Source organism: Trichechus manatus, unplaced genomic scaffold (assembly GCF_000243295.1).
Source record: "Trichechus manatus latirostris isolate Lorelei unplaced genomic scaffold, TriManLat1.0 scaffold00022, whole genome shotgun sequence".
NCBI lineage: Eukaryota > Metazoa > Chordata > Mammalia > Sirenia > Trichechidae > Trichechus > Trichechus manatus.
Genome location: NW_004443958.1, coordinates 11,206,049 through 11,215,902, shown reverse-complemented (window position 1 = coordinate 11,215,902; position 9,854 = coordinate 11,206,049). Strand labels below are relative to the sequence as shown.

General features: G+C 35.4%; 1 protein-coding gene across 5 annotated transcripts in view; it reads left to right on the top strand.

Annotated features, from left to right (window-relative positions):
- The window catches only part of ZHX1 (zinc fingers and homeoboxes 1), a 29,954-nt gene that overhangs the window by 5,433 nt on the left and 14,667 nt on the right, over positions 1-9,854 (top strand). For 4 of the 5 annotated variants that reach the window (XR_002823514.1, XR_002823513.1, XR_002823515.1 and 1 more), the window contains exon 2: positions 4,834-4,950. The gene's annotated coding sequence lies outside the window, so the exon portion shown is untranslated. Of the gene's footprint in view, positions 1-2,465; positions 3,646-4,833; positions 4,951-9,854 lie in introns of those variants that run through there. The other variant, XR_002823516.1, reaches the window with a different exon arrangement.

Genomic DNA, 9,854 nt, shown 5'->3' with positions numbered 1-9,854 from the left:
TATTTGCTGAGCATATAGATTGAATAAGTATGGTGAGAGGATACAACCCCGACACACACTGCTTGATTTTAAACCATGCAGTATCCCCTCGTTCTGTTTGAATGACGGCCTCTTGGTCTATGTGCAGGTTCCTCATGAGCACAATTAAGTGTTCTGGAATTCCCATTCTTCGCAATGTTATCCATAATGTGTTATGATCCCCACAGCCAAATGCCTTTGCATAGTCAATAAAACACGGGTAAACATCTTTCTTGTATTCTCTGCTTTCAGCCAAGATCCATCTGACATCAGCAATGATAGCCCTTGTTCCACGTCCTCTTCTGAATCCAGCTTGAATTTCTGGCAGTTCCCTGTTGTACTGCTGCAACTGCTTTTGAGTTATCTTCAGCATAATTTACTTGCATGTGATATTAATGATATTGTTTGATAATTTTCGCATTCCATTGGATCACCTTTCTTTGGAATGGGCACGAATATGGATCTCTTCCAGTCATAGATGAGTGAGCACTTCCAGCATTGCATCCGTTTGTTGAAACATCTCAATTGGTATTGTGTCAACTCCTGGAGCCTTGTGTTTCACCAATGCCTTCAGTGCAGCTTGGACTTCTTCCTTCAGTACCATTGGTTCTTGATCATATGCTACCTGCTTGCTACCTCCTGAAATGGCGGCATGTCGCCCAGTTCTTTCTGGTACAGTGACTCTGTGATTCCCTCCATCTTCTTTTGATGCTTCTTGTGTCGTTCAATTTTTTGCCCGTAGAATCTTTCACCATTGCAACTCGAGGCTTAAATTTTTCTTCAGTTCTTTCAGCTTGAGAAATACCGAGGATGTTCTTTCCTTTTGGTTTTGTAATTCCAGGTCTCTGCACATTTCATTATAATAATTTACTTTGTCTCCTCAAGCTGCCTTTGAAATCTTCTATTCAGCTCTTTTACTTCATCATTTCTTCCATTCACTTTAGCTATTTGATGTTCAAGAGCAAGTTTCAGAGTCTCTTCTGACATCCATTTTGGTCTTTTCTTTCTTTCCTGTCTTTTTAATGACCTGTTGTTTTCTTCATGTATGATATCCTTGATGTCATCCCACAACTCATCTGGTCTTCAGTCAGTGTTCAATGCGTCAAATCTGTTCTTGAGATGGTCTCTAAATTCAAGTGGTATATACTCAAAGTTGTACTTTGGCTCTCTTGGACTTATTTTAATTTTCTTCGCTTCAACTTGAACTTGCATATGAGCAATTGAGGATCTGTTCTACAGTCAGCCCCTTGCCTTATTCTGACTGATGGTATTGAGCTTCTCCATCATCTTTTTCCACAGATGTAGTCGATTTGATTTCTGTGTATTCCATCCAGCAAGGTCCACGTGTATATTTGCCATTTATGTTGTTGAAAAAAGGTGTTTCCAATGAATAAGTCATTGGTCTTGCAAAATTCTATCATGCGGTTTCCAGCGTTTTTCTATCACCAAGGCCGTATTTTCCAACTACCAATCTTTCTTCGTTTCCAACTTTCGCATTCCAATTACCAGTAATTATCAATGCATTTTGATTGCATGTTTGATCAATTTCAGACTCCAGAAGTAGGTAAAAATCTTCAGTTTCTTCATCTTTGGCATTGGTGGTTGGTGTGTGAGTTTGAATAATAGTCGCATTTATCTGGGTCTTCCTTGTAGGCATATGGATATTATCCTATCACTGACAGCATTGTTATTTCAGGATAGATCTTAAAATGTTCTTTTTGATGATGAATGTGACGCCGTTCCTCTTCAATTTGTTATTCCCTGCATAGTAGACCATATGATTGTTAAGATTCTAAGTTGTCAATACCAGTCCATTTCAGCTCACCTACCTTATCGATCTTCAAGCGTTCCATTTCACTTTTGACCACTTCCAGTTTTCCTTGATTCATACTTCCTGCATTCCATGTTCTGATTGTTAATGGATGTTTGCAGCTGTTTATTCTCGTTTTGAGTTGTGCCACATCAGCAAATGAAGGTCCCGAAAGCTTTACTCTGTCCGTGTCATTAAGGTTAACTCTACTTTGAGGAGGCAGCTCTTCCCTACTATGATAAGATTATTTATATCAGAGGTCTGTTAGTTCTTTGTTGTTGTTAGTTGTTTTATGTATAACAGAATGAAACATTGCCCAGTCCAGCACTGTATTGGGCAATATTCTGTCATGATTCATAAGGTTTTCATTGGGTCAGCAAAAAAGAGGAAGCCCCTCAATGAGATGGATTGACACAGTGGCTACAATAATGGGCTCAAACATAGCAGTGATTGTGAGGATGGCCCAGGACTGGGCACCGTTTCGTTCTGTTATACATAAGGTCGCTACGAGTCAGACAGAACCCACTCAAGGGCACCTAACAATGGTAGCTTTTGGAACTAGGTTGCCAGGCCTTTCTTCCTGGTTTGTCTTAATCTGGAAGCTTTTCTGAAACCTGTTCACCATGGGTGACCCTGCTGGTATTTGAAATATTAGTGACATAGCTTCTAGCATTATAGCAACACACAAACCACCACAGTATGACAGATTGACAGACAGTGGCGGTAGTTCTTTGAAATACCCCTTAAAATTCATCATACGTTAATGATTCATCTTAAAGCTAAGGTCAGGGAAAGTATATGTGTGTGTGTGTGGGGGGGTTAGATTATGATTGATTAATGTCTGCCTGTTAAAGCTACATTATTCCAGTATTGCTTAATATACTCAAAGGTATGAAAAGGAAAATAAAATTTATTGTTTGATTATTAACCAGACTTGTAAAATATTTTATAATGTTTCAACATTTAGCAAATTTTAAGCAAAGACGTCCTTTGCTGTATAACTTTAATACCGTAAACAAAAGTCAGAAAAATCTAGCATTCATTGTGTACATACTTAGTACATAATATTCTAAACACTATAAATATCTTACTTCTTTCAATTCTCACATAGGTACTGTTATTAGCTCTATTTTACAAATGAGGGGGCTGAGGCACAGACAGGCTGTCACTTCTCCAGGGTCGTGGAGCTAATAAGTGACAAGCTGGGATTTGAACCCAGGCAATCTGATCCCAGAGCTCAAGCTCTTGATCTTTATTTACAGTCCATCTTCTACTGTTGGAACAACTCGTTCTGTTTTGTTATATAACAGACATTGTTGAGATTACTTCTTTAATTTTTGAAATTCACTCTAATCTTAAAATTTTAAAAATGCTCTGAATTAGAGGGAAGTGTTCTAAACTAATCCCAGCGTCCAGAACTTGAAATAACATCAGGCAAGTATAATTTTCCTTCAGAAGTATTGAAGAGTTCATTTATTTTTCCTCTAGTTGCCTTGTGCCTTTACATGCTCGGCAGCTCATCTCAGGACACTCGCCTTCCGTAAAACGTTGCACAATTACTGTGTGATTTAAGAATGGATTCAAGTAGGTTACCGATTGCTTACAATATTAATAATTCATTTTGGAAAATAACTTCCCCTCTTTTGCAGCTGTTTCCTATCTTCTCTTCTAGTCCACATCCTGTAGAGGGATGGTTAAGGAGTGGCTGAACAAGGAGATACCAGGAAATGAAATTGTAGAATTCCAGGCTACAGAGACAACAGAATGCTGTACTGGGCCCACTAGGAAAATGCTCTGTTGCTTTGCATGAAAACTGTGTAATTATTTAGACTAAGCTTTAACTTACCCTAGAAGTATTTTACTACAGGATCAGTGCGTTTACGTTATTTCTTGTCTTAAAAAGACTTCTATGTAATAATAGCAGGGATGAAAGGATAATGTGGTTTGGGGGATATCATCTTCCTTAATATTCATTTAGGAGCCCTGTGGCGCAGTGGTTAAAGCACTTGGCTGCTAACTGAAAGTTAGGCGATTTGAACCCACCAGCCACTCTGCAGGAAAAAGATGGGGCAGTATACTTCCATAAATATCTACAGCCTTGGAAACTCTATGGGGCAGTTCTACTCTGTCCTACAGAGTCACTATGAGTCAGAATCGACTTGATGGCAGTGGGTTAAATATTGTTTGTTATGGTTTAGAGTTTCAGTGCTTAAACAAAAATAAATGTTTGAACCCTTCAAAAGCATTATTTACCAGTTTTCTCTTATTATTCTAGTAAGAGAAGCAATATACAGTTTTAATTAAATATTCCTAATTGGTTTAACTACTCTAGATAATATACCAGAACATTTTTGGACACAAATCTGAATTTTCAGAGAGTTATTTTCAATTTGTTTGATTGCACAATACTAATGTTTCACAGTGCACTCATTGTAAAACTATTTGGTAGTAGCTTTCTAGCAAAAGCTAAATACTTAAACATCACTTATTCTATTAGATATCACATGTTAATTTAAGTTGTTAACGGCTTGTGTCACCAGCATTAATAATTCTCTCCATTCCAATTAATACATAGTAAATTAGGATACAAATATCAGTTGGTTTATGTGTAAACCTATAAACATGTAATCCTACTCCCAAATCTTAGTTTAATTAGTCTTTCATAACCTTTGTGTACTAGTTTTAAAGAATTCCAGATTCCAGATTCCATCTTAGTCTTTATATTACAGCCTGCATATATTCACATTTTGAAAATTTTTCTTGAGAACAGTATAATAGTTACTCAGTTGTTGAGTAGAATATAAATAGAATTTTTAAAGGTATAGTTTTAATTTTGTGTTTCCTATGAATATTAGGTTTGGCATTTAAGATGATTCTTTAAAAATTTCTACAAGGACATTAAAATTTTTTTTTAAATTACATTTATAAAAAGCCAAAACATAAAGTTTTCCTAAGGCTGAGTCATATCTAGAATAATAAAGTAATAATCCTTTTTTTTTTGGAAGGAGAAAGCAGATAGCTACTTTGGACCTGTTGGTAATGATGGCCTGAGCAAAACACTGCCCAGTTTGAAGGGATACCCTTCTGCTTTAAAGAACGGAATGCTGAGGAAGCTATGGCAAGTATGTGTTTTGTTGTTTTGGTATGGCAAAACTCAGATACCAAATGTGCTGCCTTTCGATCCTATGTTACTGTATTTGGCTAAAATTTTCAAAGCTTTTCTTTAAAAACAGCAGATGTATACTTAACACTTTTTAAAAATGTTCTTTCATACTTTAAAAACTATAGGCGTATTAGCTGTTTTAAATTTCAAAGTAAACAGCATCACACTTCATAATAAATCTTATGTGGTATATTTATAATTGATTTTTCAATTAATATTTGCTGAAATCTGCTGTGTGCCAGGCACTGTACCAGGTGCTGTGATAACAGTGGTAAACAAGACAAATAAATGTCATGAGGGCAGGGACCTTTACTGTGGAGTAATTGATCTAGAAATTTTATTTTTCTTTTGTCTATATGTGGAAAGATACTTTAAGACTTAAAAGGACAATCCCTGAAAATTGTTTCAATATGTAGTCTATATAGTCTACTAATGATAGTTAATTATAATTTTAAAGACTAGGATATTGATAATTAAATACTTTGATTAAAGTTAACCATACCAGTATTTAAATATTTGAACATATCTGTACATAATTGTTTTTATATTTTATTTATCTGATTAATTAAGTTTTATAAGAGATATCAGATTACATACTATGCTGTTTGAAATATTATGTTTTAATTCAGTTGATATTTTAGATGATTTCAGCAAGTACTAGGAGAGATTCAGTGGCTATTAATGTCATTCACTTTCATTTTTAAAAATTGATAGCGTTCCTACAATTGATCTTACCAATACCTGTTATCTTTCAAGGTATTTTTAAAAACTGAATAAATTATATCATCAGTGAAATAGGTACTTTATTTTCTATTTAGTTACTTTATTTTATAAATGGGGAAAATAAAGGACAGATGGCATGATTTTGATAAATGGTTAAGAGCTCAGCGCTAACCAAAAGGTCAGCAGTTCGAAACCACCAGCCACTCCTTGAAAACCATATGGGGCAGTTCTACTTTGTCCTGTAAGGTCACTATGAGTTGGAACCGACTCCACGGCACCTAACAACAACAACGATAATCTCACTTGAAACCAAGAGTACAATTCTTGTGTAAGTCTGAAAGATTTAATATACCTCCTTGAGAAAAGTAAGGGAAAACTATTTTCAGCAAAAAACTATTTTTGATTTATACTCACACACTTTATTAACAAAAGATAGGGGATTTCATTACAGTGCTAGTTTATGTATCACTCTCAGTATGTATAGTACATACCTAACCATACATGCCAGCAGGACGTAGAAAACTAGAATGATAGTGTCCTAGAATGAGACCTTTCAAAAGGCATTCCACTTCTCAAATGTGAGGTCAGAGCTTGCCAGGAGAATCTGTCCAGCTTTAGTGTCATTTAAGTCTGCTTTCTTAGTTGTAAAAAAAAACAGGTAGAAAGGATGGAGTTTCTAGACTTTTAAGCCTTGACTAGCATTAGCAAAGGGATCTTCTAAAATTAGATGATCTTTGGCCACAATTTCTTAGATGCTTTCACTTTTATCACATTTGCTCTTGTCTATATTTACGTTAATACTTGATTTTTTATTGGCTTGAGATCATTTTTAGCAATTTTCTTGATGATTTCTCTCTCAGGTAGTGATTCTAGGTTACCAGTAATTTTTAAAAACCTTTAATATGGATACAAATTTTGGTTGTTGAATTCCCCATATACTTTTTTTTTTAAGAATTCGACTACTGGGTCCAAATTTTTTTTTTTTAACTTTGAAAAATACCCCGTGTGTAAAGGTCAAAATGTCTTTTTAATTGAGGGAAAAAAAAATACATCCTCTTGGACACCCTTTGTTTTAATTTGACCCAATTATTCTTTGTTCCTGCTATTGTTTTAGACGCTCTGCCATTTTGACAGATTTTTAACTGTTAGCTTGAATACAAGCATAAAAATAAGTATTTTCAGCTGGCTAAACAGAACTCTGACTCAGAGAGGGAGAAGCAAAACTAAATAGACCCCAGAGTCCTAAGAACTCTCAGTATGTACATGAAGAGCTTGCAAAGGATTCTCAGTGCGTATATTTTTGCTACCCTAATAACAATTTTATTTTGTTGGTGCTAGGTCAGAATTAACATGATCCTGTTGTTATTTGACCCAGCCTTGGTGTAAAAAACAAAGTTTTTTTTTTTTTTTCACATAACATCTTACCAAAATAACATGCTTTTGTGACTAACTAGGGCAACATGCTGTTTGTTTGCTGCTAATCATTTAATTTGAAATACAAGAGAACCAAAACATGGAGGTTTGGAAATTTGGTGCAGTTATGGCTCTACTGAACTATAAATTGTTTAGTCTTTTTTTTTTTTTTTTTCAGTATTTAGCATGGAATTTGAAACAATCTACTAACTTTTTATAATTTATAACATTGAAAACTTATTTTTTAATCTCTTTAAAAATGTAGTTGAACCCCATTATAGTTTTCTCATGGAACAAGAAAATAATGCTTCAAAGTTTTGAGGATTTTTAATATTTTCATGACTAAGGTAATTTTTATTGCTAAGGATTTTGCTACTGAAAGCAGTCTTAAAGTAGAACAAGTACAATTGATTGTTCTTTATAGCTCCTCTGTAAATGACTGTTCAGTTTAATGAAATAAGATATATAATACAGATATATTTTAAAGTTTTATTTTTTTCAGCAAGTATTGTTGGAGCCCTGTTAAGCTCTGTGTTAAAACAAAAAAACAATCAGTTGCCACTGAGTCAATTCCAACTCATGGCAACCCCGTGTGTTGCAGAGTAAAACTGTTTTCATGGTTGTGACCTTTCAGAAGCAAATCGCCAGGCCTTTCTTCTGAGGTGCCTCTGGGTAGTTCTAAACACCCACCTTTCAGTTAGTTGCCAAGCCCTTAACTCTTTGTGCCACCCAGGGCCTCCAGGCACTGTGTTAGACCCTAGGAATATAGTGGAGAGCTAAACAGATACTCTTTCTTGCCGTGTAAGCACTGCTATGATAAAAGAACTGCCCTAAATTTTTAAACTGTGACGAAATAAATTTTGCTTTCATTAAATGCTTTTCTGTAGAGCAACTTTGTTGTAATTATTTTGATGAGTTTAGAGTTATGAATTGATTAAGTATATAGACAGATCCATGGAAATTGGCTTGACCTAGAAGTACACCCTAGAGATTATGGGTGATCTTGAGGGCTCTTAGAACCGGTTGTAATTCTCAGAGCGTGGGACAGCAGCTCCACAGAATGTCTGGAATATACCTGAGTGCGCTCCACACTGAGTGATTCCGGCTCTCCCTGGAAAAAGCTTTATGTAGCACCTGTTTTTGCCTTAAGAAATAGAAAGGAAACTTTGTTTCCAGCTTGAGACAAATGACCATGGAAATATTTTAGCCTATTTCCAGTTTTTAGACCTTGAACTATTGTTTATTTTATAATAAAGCAATGCTATAACAGTGTTAAAGAGAACTTATAAATACCACATATAAAAATTTCACCCGTAATCTTTTGTGAAATTTTCATTTTTTATATTCTTATCTACTCTTTATCCACTTATTTGCATATATACTTTCCCATTGTTATAATTATGTGAAAATCTTATTCATATTTTTTTATTTTACAGTAAATTGGGTAGATATTTTTCCATGCGCCTTACTTACTCTTTTTGATTATCATTTTTAATGGCAGTATAACAATAAATTGATTTGATCAGTTATTTATTAAACATTTCTCTACTGAAAGATGAACTGAAAACTATTTTCAAAAGTAATCATATTTGCAGTACTAGATGCATTTAAAGCATACTTTTTTCTTTCATTGTCAAACGTAAGTTTAATTGTTTTTTAATTGCAAAGCCGCCTAGCTTCTCAGTTGTGCAACTGACCTCTACCCCCTTTTTTACAGATAAATAGTATAAGGTTCTCCAAATTGATTTTGAGCTCTGTTTTTATTGACCTTCGAATAGAGGATGAGATGCCTGTCTGCTAGTAGCAATTTCTGTGAAGCAATTTTCCTGTCCCAGCCCACATTGCACTTTAATGAGAAAAGTTGATGACTTAGAATCATATCAAAGAAGTTCTTCTTTTTTTAAAAAAAAATGTGTTTTAAGTCAAAGTTTACAACTCAAGTTAGTTTCTCATACAAAAATTTATACATACATTGTTATGTGACCCTAGTTGCTCTTCCTGTACTGTGACAGCAGACTCCTCTTTTCTACCCCGGATTTCCCGTGTCCATCCAACCAGCTCCAGACCCTCTCTGCCTTCTCATCTTGCCTCCAGACAGGAGCTGCCCATTTAGTCTCATGTATCTACTTGAGCTAAACCAGAGAAGTTCTTGTTCTGTATTTTTACCCTTCTGCTTTCCCATTTGATTTGAATGCCATGTCAGCTGATTAAATTGCTTTAAAAAAAAAAAAAAAAGAGGGTATGTATGATGCTAGGAGTCCCTGGTTGTCCCAAAGTTAAACGCTGGACTACGAACTGAAAAGTTGGCAGTTTGAACCCACCCAGTGGCACCTTGGAAGAAAAGCCTGGTGATCTGCTTCTGAAAGGTCACAAACATGAAAACCCTATGGAGAGCAGTTTGGAACACATGGGGTTGCCATGAGTTGGAACTGACTTGATGGCAAATTTTTTTTTTTTTTTTAAATATTTCTTCCTTTCCCCAAAAGAATTTTCCAGGGACTGGGAAATAACATGAATTAATCACTGTCATAGTTATCTACTGCTGCTATAAGAGAAATACCATAAATGGGTGACTTTGACAAACAGCAATTTATTTTCTCGCCGTTTAGGAGGCTAGAAGTCTGAGTTCAGGGTACTAGCTCTAGGGGAAGGCTTTCTCTCTGTGGGCTCTGGAGGAAGGTCCTTGTCTCTTTGAGCTTCTGCTCCTGGGCAATCTTCATGTGGCTT